This window comes from Homalodisca vitripennis, unplaced genomic scaffold (genome assembly GCF_021130785.1).
Source record: "Homalodisca vitripennis isolate AUS2020 unplaced genomic scaffold, UT_GWSS_2.1 ScUCBcl_6288;HRSCAF=13433, whole genome shotgun sequence".
NCBI lineage: Eukaryota > Metazoa > Arthropoda > Insecta > Hemiptera > Cicadellidae > Homalodisca > Homalodisca vitripennis.
The window spans coordinates 19863-31499 of NW_025782402.1; the positions used below are offsets into that span (position 1 = coordinate 19863).

The 11637-nt window shown below is 32.4% G+C and overlaps 1 long non-coding RNA gene across 1 annotated transcript; it reads left to right on the plus strand.

Moving 5' to 3' along the window:
- Positions 1-383: 383 nt before the first annotated feature.
- LOC124373741 lies at positions 384-11020 on the plus strand. Its single transcript, XR_006923468.1, has 5 exons — positions 384-569; positions 2390-2610; positions 4373-4500; positions 5403-5559; positions 10969-11020. It is a non-coding gene; the product is annotated as an uncharacterized LOC124373741 (long non-coding RNA).
- The last annotated feature ends 617 nt before the right edge of the window (positions 11021-11637 follow it).

Here is an 11637-nt window from a genome sequence, read left to right on the forward strand (position 1 = left end):
AAAAAATATTTGGTTTAGGGAGAGAGGGTGGGATTGTCTTAGATAAATCAGTGTAAACAGTTAACTTATATTTTAATTGAAAACGTTTTTGTGTTTAAGATTGTTTTCGTTTTTAGAATCTACACTTGATTAAGACACACCATTATATATAAACAAAACATTATCTATTCATATAGGTAATATTTTATTTTTCGTGATTTATTGAAAAAAACTTGTAAAGTGCAGAAAAGGATGTGGTCAATGTGAACCTGTATATGATACCATATCTAGGTTAAACTATAATAATGTATTAGTCAATAGGAAACTAATAAGTATAACATGATTTAAAAGGCATTGGGGTAACTGGTTTGTTCAATCAGCTGTTTCCATGACAACATTGACAACATACGAATTGTGTTCTTTCCTAACCTATGTATTAAATCAAGTTTATGCCAAGTAGTAGAAAATATTGTTAAGTTTGTTCTTGTCGTTTTATTTTGTTGTATTATACGTGTTGTATACGTTTGTAAAATGACTATGTGTTGAATAAATCTGGGTTTTTCATATTATTTAAGCTCGTTTTAGTTAAGGTAACTATGTATCTTTTTGACTGTTTAAACATAGTTTTAAAACTTTTCAACTTAACTAGTTAGAGAAAAATTCTTATTAAAAATTGGACTTTTAATCTTGGAAATCTCTTAGAACTATTCATCTAAATCTATAAATCTATCTGCATTGTGGCAGTTTAACAAGGTTCATAATTGATAAGAATTTTACAGTAACTGCACTAAAAGTAACTAAGAAAAAGCTACTGAAGTAACTATTTCAAGTTTTTACAGACAAGCTGTGTCGAGAAGAGTTTGGATTTTTTTAAAAACTCATTATTACTTCATTTTATGTTGACTAAGTATTTAACTTTTATTTATATATGTGTATTGTCACTGCTTGCGTGTTTCGTGTATAAATAGGTTGTAAGGTAGTAAATTGGTATGTCTAGATCGGTATTTATTTACAATAGCGTGACCATGGAAAATTTGTTGCCGACAAATTTTTTTTTCTTCACTATTGTTTTCAGGAAAAATTTTAGTTTTCAGGAAAAAAAATGAACATACCTTTCCATGGTCACGTTATTGTAAATTGATATGTCTAGATCAAAAGATATGTCTAACAGTTGTTTATATACATTAAAAGACCATAGTCATACATTAAGTTTAAGTGATCGTTTAGCATGCATTCAGCCATTTGCTTGCAGTTTAATTTTAGCAATCAAATGTTTATGTAAGCTATATTGAAATTGATTGGTTTTGAGTTGATTAAAGTAATTGGAAATAAACTTGAAGGAAGAAGTAATTTAATGTAGAAGGAGCCTGGTGTCCCTTTTGCAGCAATTCATACAGAGATCTTATTAGCCTTTTAAAGTTATCAAACTGTAAGGGAATGCTCTTTATGCCTACCATTACAACTGTGATAATCGTTTGGCTACAGTATGATAAGCAACCGCCATGACAATTGAATCATCAATATTTCTGACTATCTAAACTACCAAACAACAACAAACAAAAAAGATTAATCGGATTACAAATATAGTTTGGCTATATTTTTATATCCAAAAAGTTATAGTTTAATGATGTTAAAAATATATATATTTATTAAATGTATCAAACATACCAGTGTACCACTGACTTCTTCCTATTTTGAAGGATAAGTGTGTCTGACAGCTTGTGACAAAAATAACATAATTTCATCGTCATTGTAATTGCGATGATTACTGAAATATCACACAAATGGTTTTACATTGTTTGAATTAATTTTACACAATAATTTTATAATACATTAAAAACAGCTAGCTTTAATTAATTTAAAATAACTATAATAAGAATGGTTTTGTTTTCGCTAGTATATGCATTTCTAATCAATAATTTGGTTTGTTAATTCTGTTGTCGTAGTGGCCACTTATTATACTGCAGCCAATGCTCAGTATTTCAGGATTAGTTTTTTCTACCAATTGTGACATTTCTGATAGGTATCTATATCCGTAATCACTGCATTATAGCTTGTGTAACTAAACTAACGTATTTGGAACGTCTAATACAAAATTACTTAAAATGCAACATTGTTTTTTTAATATTTTTGTAATATTTCTAATTATTTATTGAATTGTACATTATTGAAATGTGATAAGCACATTCATTAGAGTAGCTCTTAATTGTATCTGAATACTAATTTATTTTATCTCTCAAGAAATTACAGTCTGCAATCAATTTGAATTCTGCAAGACTACCTCTATTCCAAAATAAAAATTTAAACACCAGTGTAAATAAGTTTTTATTCATGTCCTCGATCAATGTGCTCGTTCTAAGTACGTAGTGTAAATTTTCCGAAATCAGTCTGATTGATTTATTTATTACAGTGTTTATGTGGACCGACTATGGAGAGGTATGATGAGTGGCGATTCAACCAGTGACGATACAAGCTCGAGTGAACAATCCGCAACCACAACCACTTGCACCTCGCCCAGTTTCTACCAAGACTCAACATCATATTCCTCACAAGATGTCAGCTCCAGTCGAGCCACTACAGTTCCAGGCTCTCTGCAATGTTACAGCGGCTTTTCAACAAGCAGAGACAATGGTAACAGTCTTCACACAACGCTACTATGGTGGGAAGGGCTGATTCAATGTAATATTGTACTTAGCTCCTCTTACTATTAAGAGGAGCTAATAGCTAGAACTCCAGACAATCTTAGTTCATTGTCTGGAATCAGACCCTGTCACAGACCTGACTCCTGGAATCTGGACTCATTCCCATCTGAAGGGATCCAAATAAAGTCTGCAACAAAGACGCTCAAAAATGAATCTTATGTCAAAAAAAAATATAAAAAGATCATTTTGGGCTTCTTCGTCATCGATTTCTTTATACTCTCTTCAAACAAACATGATTCCAGGTGTCAAATCTGTGACAGCATCAGATTCTAGATGCTGCACTAAGAGGAAGGTAGAAGTCTTGTTTTTCAACTGTTGTATCATGTAATAAGTAAGTGAAATCCCTAGGATGCCTAATTTATCCTTACTCAGCTAGGCTACTTCTACATTATATTGTTTGATTTGGCTGCAGAAAGTTCCTCTTGTTTTAATTTTTTGGATATTTAAAAATATGGAACAAATAATGACCATATATATTTTGTCAGGCAGGCTCTAGTTTTGTTTAAATCTAGTTAGAAGAATTATTCTTGGTAATTCACTACAATTATTTAATCAACTTCAATTCCTAATTACATGTTAGACAAAAACAGGTGTGAAAAAGACAAAATAAGCTACAAATAAATAAAAAGATTTAATTCTCTGTCCCAATTTACTGTTTGTTTTACAATTTATATGGATTTCAGTTTTGTGTTCTATTAAAGTATATTTCAATGTGAAAATGTATAAAAACATTTGGGATTATTTCAAGGAAAGACGAAATAAACTAAAAATAATAATTGAGAATATAGAATCAAGCTACCCTAGGGATATACTCTGCCCTCATCTACTATTTATCATTCGTGATTTTGGGTAGGTAAGTATGTATGGATTATAAATAGAAAAAGTTTAAATTTAACTTTTACAAGTGTTTATATGATCTGAGCTTGAATTTAGATAGGTACTACCTCAAGATATATTTGTATTCTACCGCCAGAACTACAGTGTCATCCAAGCCCGCACTGATGGCCACTGGGTATTTTCCGATCGGTACTTTGTTGAGCTCAGATCTTACTTGATGGTCTGACAAGGGATATTACCAGTCAGGAATTCTAGGTCAGATCATGTAAGCACTTGTAAATGTTTAATTTGTTTCTACCTATAATACATAGGTATTTTTCTACCTACAGTAGAACCCCTCATATCCGGCCACCACGGGACCGAGCCCCTGGCCGGATAACGATTCGGCCGGATAAACCAACCTACAGTACACAGCACTTGACGAAACAAAACAATTGTACTGTACTGTACTAACCGCGCTGGAAATAATCAACGAACTGTTTACAGGTTAAACCTATTAGCTCAACTGAGGACAACACAGGAAAATGTAAACAAATAGATACACCAAAATAACGCAAGAGTCGTGGGAGACTAGTGCGTGCAACTGCGTGTCTGCAAGCCGTAGTAAATAAATTTCGATATTGGCTTCCGAGAAGTGGCCGGATAAACCGAGGTGCGGTAAAACCGAGGCCGGATATGAGGGGTTCTACTGTATATCTTTCCGACACCTGTTTTCGTCCCAGATTTAATTAAAAACGTTCACTTTGTAATATATTTCAATATTGAATAAATTGGAATTGACGCAGTAATTGTAGAGAATTATGTTAACCTTTGTTGAAAAACCGTACAATAGTTGCTTATTAATTCTGTTGCAGATATTTATGTGACTTTCAATAATATCAAAAGCCCCGGAATCTGATGCGGAAATCAAGCCGAAACCGAAGAAATCAGCAGCATCCAGTAAGTGTACGAGTGCCCAAAGGAAGAAGAAGAAGAAAAAGAAGTAAGAATCACTATGGAGTTTGTAAACAATTATATATCAGAAAAATATTTTAGGATATTGGCCACGGACGTTTTCAGATCACATTTTGCGAGGACGGGGTTAAGATCCTGGAATCTCCCAGTTAAACTAATGGGACCCTCCTCTCTGGGAAATGTATGATGTGTCAAAAATAACTATTACCCTGATTATTCTCAATTTGTTTTTGAGAAATGTTATTATACTGTTAAATTTGTTATTTTCAAACTGTTAAAAGATATTGTTTAGATTTATTGCTAGAAAAAACAATCATCAAAGTTTGATTTAATACAAGCAACTGTTGAGTTCCCTGCTGAATTTGAGAATCAGAATTATTTTACGTCCAATAAATCTAAATATTGGTCTATTCAAATACAACGAAGTAACGAAAAATAAACAATATAACTAAATAATTTTAAAAATAAATAATACCATTACTTGGTTTTAACTAATAACAACAATTTTTTTTTTTATAATTCAATAACAGAATTATTAAGATTTTGTTTGAGTGATACAACTTTTATCTTATGATATTCCTTAAATTTTTTGGTAACTATTTTCCAAAGGTTAATTTACTCAAAGTTAACAACAATTTAGAAACAATTTAGGTCTGAGTACAAAAATTTAAATAAATTATTGAAACGACAAGTGGATTTTTTATTTGATTCGGTTGGTATCTTGGAAACTTTAACCAACTTTGTTAAGGTTGGAGAGGCAATGCCTTAACCATAGATAAGTCAACAATTGACAATGTAAACTCATATCCTTGCCAGTCAGCATTATTGATTGGGAATTTCAATAAAAAAAGTAATGATACTTGTTAATTACTAATTAATTATTGCAAGGATATGACTTCGGTTTCATCTAATTATTAACGCCTGTTGCAGAGCCACAATATGCACAACTTATTGCAAGTACGACATAATCCGGCGTATCGCCTCCAATCTGGGAATGCGCGAGGTGGGCGAGCGGGACCTATGGAACTTGATGTGGACAGACTGTTTTATCTCTGTGGAACGGGCCAAGGAGATGCGAAGATTCCAGGTTAGTTTCTAAAATCTCACTTAACTAAATCAAAGTTACTGCTGTTTTGTATACGTTATTTTGTGAAATTTTTTACTTAAATTGTAAAAATAATCAATTTCATAATATCAGTTTTTATGAATGGTATCATTTTAAAAACACAAAACTTTTATATAAATATTGGAAAAACTTCATTTCATTTTCTTAATTAATGATTTCTTACGTAATTAAGTGATTGCTCCAACAAAAAATTGAAATAGTCTAGATATTACTAATTTATTGCTGTAGGCCTATAATTATTTATATTGGCTATCAAATTGTTAATCTCAAATGTAGGAACAAATACATAGCTTCATCATATGTAGATCCAGGTATTTTCATGCAGTAGATTCTACTCATACAGGCATCTTTCAAACATTGAAACTGTGGGCAATTAATTTGAAAAGACAGATTTTGGTTGTGATTATAGAAAAATGTGTTGTTTTAGTCAATAACCCTGTTTTGTTTTACAAAAGGATAGTCCTCTTCTTCTACCTGAATACTTCCAAGGTATTGGAAGGAGTCCGTTTATGATGTAAAGATGTAACATTTATGACATCTGACCCTCAATGTATTTTTTTTTGGATTAAATAATAATTTTAATTCTTTCTCCGCTTTAACAAATGTTTACTCTTGGCATAGTTTCCTAACTGCAGTAGAGTTGGTTTTTCTGTGCTGGTAAACCATATTGACGTTTGTTCTATAAGCAACAGTCCTAAATTCTAACAAATTTTTCAGTATATTAAATGCTAATGCTTTTTATTTCCATTGGTATCTGAAGGGGCTTTTAATATTTACCCTCCACCTTTAATTATTTATTTATTTGACAGTAAACTCTTTTTATAAAACAACTTTCAAAGTGATACATACCAACACTAGAATTGGAAACAAATTTCGACACGCTTTACCAATAAGGTATTTAAAGACAAAAATAATACTAACAAACATTTTAGATATTCAACTAAACGGCAGTGGATGGGCGGACCAAGAAAAAAAATTATTTATAATAAAAACCAAATGAAAATAAGTTATGGAATAACAAGAAGAAAAATATATGACAAGGATAACTACTAAGAAAAATAAATCATATGGATACAACTATTAACTATATGAAGGATAAAACATTAATCGGATACCAAATAATAAAATACATAATTAATGGATAAACAATATTAAGTATAACAAATATTCTTAAACAGTAGTAATAAATGGAAAAATAACAAGAACAAATAAGCAAAACCTCAACAACTTAACAGAAAAACATGACATTGACAAGCATCAAGCTACATTCTCCATGGCAGACAACAGATATTTTTTTTATAGTTTGGAACAGCAGTGTGGAAGAAGTTGTTAAAAGGTGGCTTTGCACCGCATGCAAATTATTGTACTGTTCATCTCAGACTGTTCCATGGTGGTACTTAGCAAAGTGGTTCAGTGTTCCTACTATGTCCCTGATGGCGTGCAGAAGTCGTCATCCCATTAACAATCTTCTACCAAAAGATAATGTCTTTGGATATTTCTTCGTAGCTTTGCGGTCGGAAGGTTGAGCTGCAGAGCAATGTCATCAATCGGCTTATCAAGAAAGGGGTTAGTTCAAACTTGTCTGGATCCTTTCGACAAGCTCACTTGACAGATAAAGGTTTACCTGACAGAACTTATTGCAAGTCCCTTTTCAAAGAATTATCAAATTATGATTCTGCCAAGTATGTTTATATATTCATGTTTAGCAAAATGTAAAAAAAATTAGAAAAATATCAGCTCAGACAAAATATACACAATTATAATAAAAGAAACAAAGGTAAACTAGATAAATGTTAAAGTCGAAAAAAATAAGAAAAGTCATATACGTATGGAAATTGAACTTTTCAACAACTTTGCCTGATAAAACATGGACAGTTGGTATCGTCAAGTTTAAAGCTCTAGTAGTACTTGGTTGAGGGACAAAAGCATTTTTTATTCAATTGACGAGTATTTGATCTGTGACACTAGTGAAATAAAATTTTAATCTACTGTTTTTATATTTGTTGTTTCTGTTAAAATTGATTTATTATTTCTCATTGGACAAAGCTTTTCGATGATTTGTCCTGTCCCTGTGTCAATTTTGAGGCCACCGTTACAAATTTATTGAGTTGTTGTTTGTTTTATTCTCTGTTATTACTTCTTATATATTTTATATGTTGTTACATTAATGAACTTGTTTATTGTAGCTGTACATTACAATACACAATTGTGTATACACGAAACTGAGGAATTTGGTATTGGCTAGATTATACTAATATTATGAATTTTCTGACAATGTAAATTGCATTTATATATGTTTAAAGACAAATAAAGAATCTTGAATCTTAAATCTTGATCCTTGAGGTCACTTTGATGGAGAGACCAAATCACGGAGGAAAATTCAAAAATAGGTCGGATGCAGTGTACATGATTCTCAAAGCAGCAGGCAGCCGAAGAAGACGTGATGCTCGGAAGATAATACCCAGATGCTTGTTTGCCTTTTCTCTTGCATGCGTAATATGGGGTTACCAGCTGTGATTCAAGGATGGTATTACATCCAGGTCCTTGACTTCGTCAACTCTCCTAAGGGGTCAACCCATAAAGCTGGTATGGAAACACAAAGGACGACTTGATTTTGTGGAAAGAAATACACACATCTCCAAGTTCAGCTTCATACCATTTGCTTCCCCACCACTGTTCCACTAACTTGGAACACAGTTTTCCAAAGAGGACACCAAGGAATACAACTTCATGGTTGTCAGCAAAGAGGAGGTGTTCAAAAAGTAGAAATACTATAATAATTCTTCCTCTTTTTTATTCATAATAAAAAGTAAATGAATATAGTACAGCATTTGTTTGGAAATTTTAGTGCTCAAAGCAAAATAGGCCATGATACACACTTCAGCCTAGTGCATTCACTATTCTGTACATAGTTATATATACACCATCATAAGCACCACCCACACAATCATATAACATATCCAATTAAATAATAATATATGCATGCCTTGTATTGTACGAAAACATTAATTGCAGTAACTTTCCTTAGTTTTATCTTTTTTATGAAACCTTAATAAAAATCTTACATTTTAATGATGATAAATAGTTGAATTTGATAATTGATTAGAAATATCAGAGACGTGAATTCAGTGCAATTTTTATTGTTTGGATTTTTACAATAAATCATCACAATAATCACAGGAACCATAATAATGAACCTCCAGAATGCCATAGAGAAGTAGTGAAAATTTTTGATATATTATACAATATTTAAATTAATTATGCTATCAAGATACAGTACATAACTGCTAATCCAGTACTATCTGGGGTAGCAAAAATTCCAAATCATCACTAGACGCCAAAATGCCCAAATAAAAATAGAAGTTGAAGAGATGAAAAATGTATGGAATAAGACATGCGACTGGCTCATGGCACGTAATGTCCTGTTTTCATTCAGATATGCACATAGATGTACTTTAATGGATATAATATGTTGATAGAACAAAGCAAAAACTACACGTATGTAAGGGTTTGGTTTACCCAGCAGGGAGGGATCACTTCTGACTGGTTTATACCTTCCAGTTGAACCTACCACTGGGCACAGCAAAAAACCGATGTGTCCCTTAACTGGGTAATCTTATGGATGTCTAGGAGCGGCACATCACTAACGGCAAATGTCAAGATTCTGGGGTGCAAGGACAATTCAATAGGTCTAGTCTACTGCGGGAGATGACTGTTCGAGTTCATGACAGCCTAGACATAAGGGTGTGTCACCCTTCTTTCGGGAGGACGTGAGATTAGTGCCCTAAATTCTTCCTCATGGATCTCGATAGAAGGCGGCCCCCAACCCCTAACCTTATCCATCCAGAATATCCTGTCACTCCCGGAAGCAGAGCAAAGGTCCTTATAGAGCTAAGCGCAATTTATAAGCTTTTTGTCCTAGGAGAAGAAAAAAGAAGAAAGGCTTTTGTTAAAAATAACGTTCCACTCTTGCTGAAAATTATACGTTATTCTTAAAAGGACAAAATACCTTTGCTAAACCGTTACTTTTTATCTATGCAATTAATATAGTAAACAAACTATAAATAATTTTAATAGTACTAACTTTTTCAGGTGGAATTGTAAAATTATTGTAATGCAAGTATAAATACTTAAGGCTAAATACGATCAGCTGATGGGTCCATCAATTTGCTCATCCGCATTGGCATCTAATATCGTATCTTGTCTTCTCTGCTGGCATTACAATTATATATAAAGTGTATAAACAAAATTACTGTGTTACATTTGTTTATTTAAACATACAAATACAACAAAAAGTTGTCTGTGAACAGAAAGAAAGCAGAAATAAAATGGTAGGCAGTAGTCTGTTCTCAGCTGCCATCTTACTTGATTAGGTACTTTCGAGCATACCTTAAAATTCTGACAAGCAGTCTGAGCTCTACCAGAGTGGTCTCAGTGTTCCTTATTATATCCGAGTTCTGCAGAGTTTGAACTCGATTGTGGATAATAAAAACCATAAACTCATGGGATAGTTTCCTTTGTTTACCTCAAAGCCCAAGAGATATTGGATTATTGAAAGTGTCTAACTGATAGCAGATGCATATCAGACATTGCTATCAGTGTAATCTATGTATATATACATGGTGTCCAAAAAGTTCCAAGATGGTTGAATAATTTTTAAAAGAATCTGAAATAGTGCTACAAAACTTGGTACAGAGTTACTGGACAAAAAAATCTAATTTAACACATATCCTGTGTGTGATCTGCTATTTTCTGCAGGGATATTACCTAAAAGGAGTTCGAAGAAATTTTTAATGTAAGCATAGGACAATAGGGACATTATGCACATCTAATTAATGTTCTTTATTAGTAGAGTACAATGTCGCACAACCTGACTTCAAACGAACATGGAGCTGGAAATGGCAGTTTGTTTAAAGATTGCTTGAAATTTACAATTATATAGGTAAACATAACCAAAGTTATGATAGTTTGATTAATTTATTCACAGAAAAAAAAAATAGAGTAATTGAATGATTGCTGAATCCCATTACGATGGCATAATTCTATGGATGAAATGACAATGATTAAAACACTAGTAGTTTATTATTTACATTGCTTAAGTGAAATTAGCCGTGTTCATGGTCTAAGATTATGAGCGTTTGGTAGGCATCAACAAGATAAATCAAGTTTGAGTTTTGAAAAAATAACTGTTGTTGATTAAACCCGAGACAAGAAAAGTGTAATTATATTTGTTATAGTTAAAAACGTTAAATATGTAAAAAAACACCTGACAATTTATAATAGTTTGAACCAGAGCAACAGTTTGAAACAAGATTAAATTAGTAGTTAGTTTTGATATTTTTAGCTTTGAAAACCCCATAATTTTTTCAGAAAGTCAACCATTTTCCTGGCATGTCAGAAATATGCCGCAAAGACCTACTGGGCACGAAACCTTAACCGCATGCTCCAAATTCTTTCCAAAAGACTATAACTTCTTTCCCAAAAACCTGGTGTCCTTCCAGCTGAGTAAGTGAACGAGATTAATTTTGAAATATTGTAAACGGATTTCATCCCCACTGTATATAAATTTGGTTTAGCACTGTAGGAGTAGACGCACTTTGCCTATTTTATTGCTTAAATCACTGATGTAGACTTGTCGGTTTGTTGCATTTCATTACTAGATTTAAATAATTTTGGTTGTGGCGTAGTATTTGTTTTTCATAATTTTAATGTCAATAAACATTGAATCACAAAAAGTACTTGCTCCGCCGGGAGTCGAACCCGGATCTCTCACTTGCTGGGGTGAATGCGCTACCATTACACCACAGAGCGCTTACTTTTTCCGATTCAATTATTTTGTATTTGGCCGTATCTGTCACATATGTTTTTCATAATTTAAATACACTATTTTACAAATGTAAAATTATTACATTATTTTTACATTACAACTCAAAAGAAAACGAAAGAGAAACGCTTATTATCAAAGTGGTAATCTTCTAACAGGCAAATGTTTTACAATTGGCTACACTGATTTCCAGTCAACACTATGTTTTGGATATT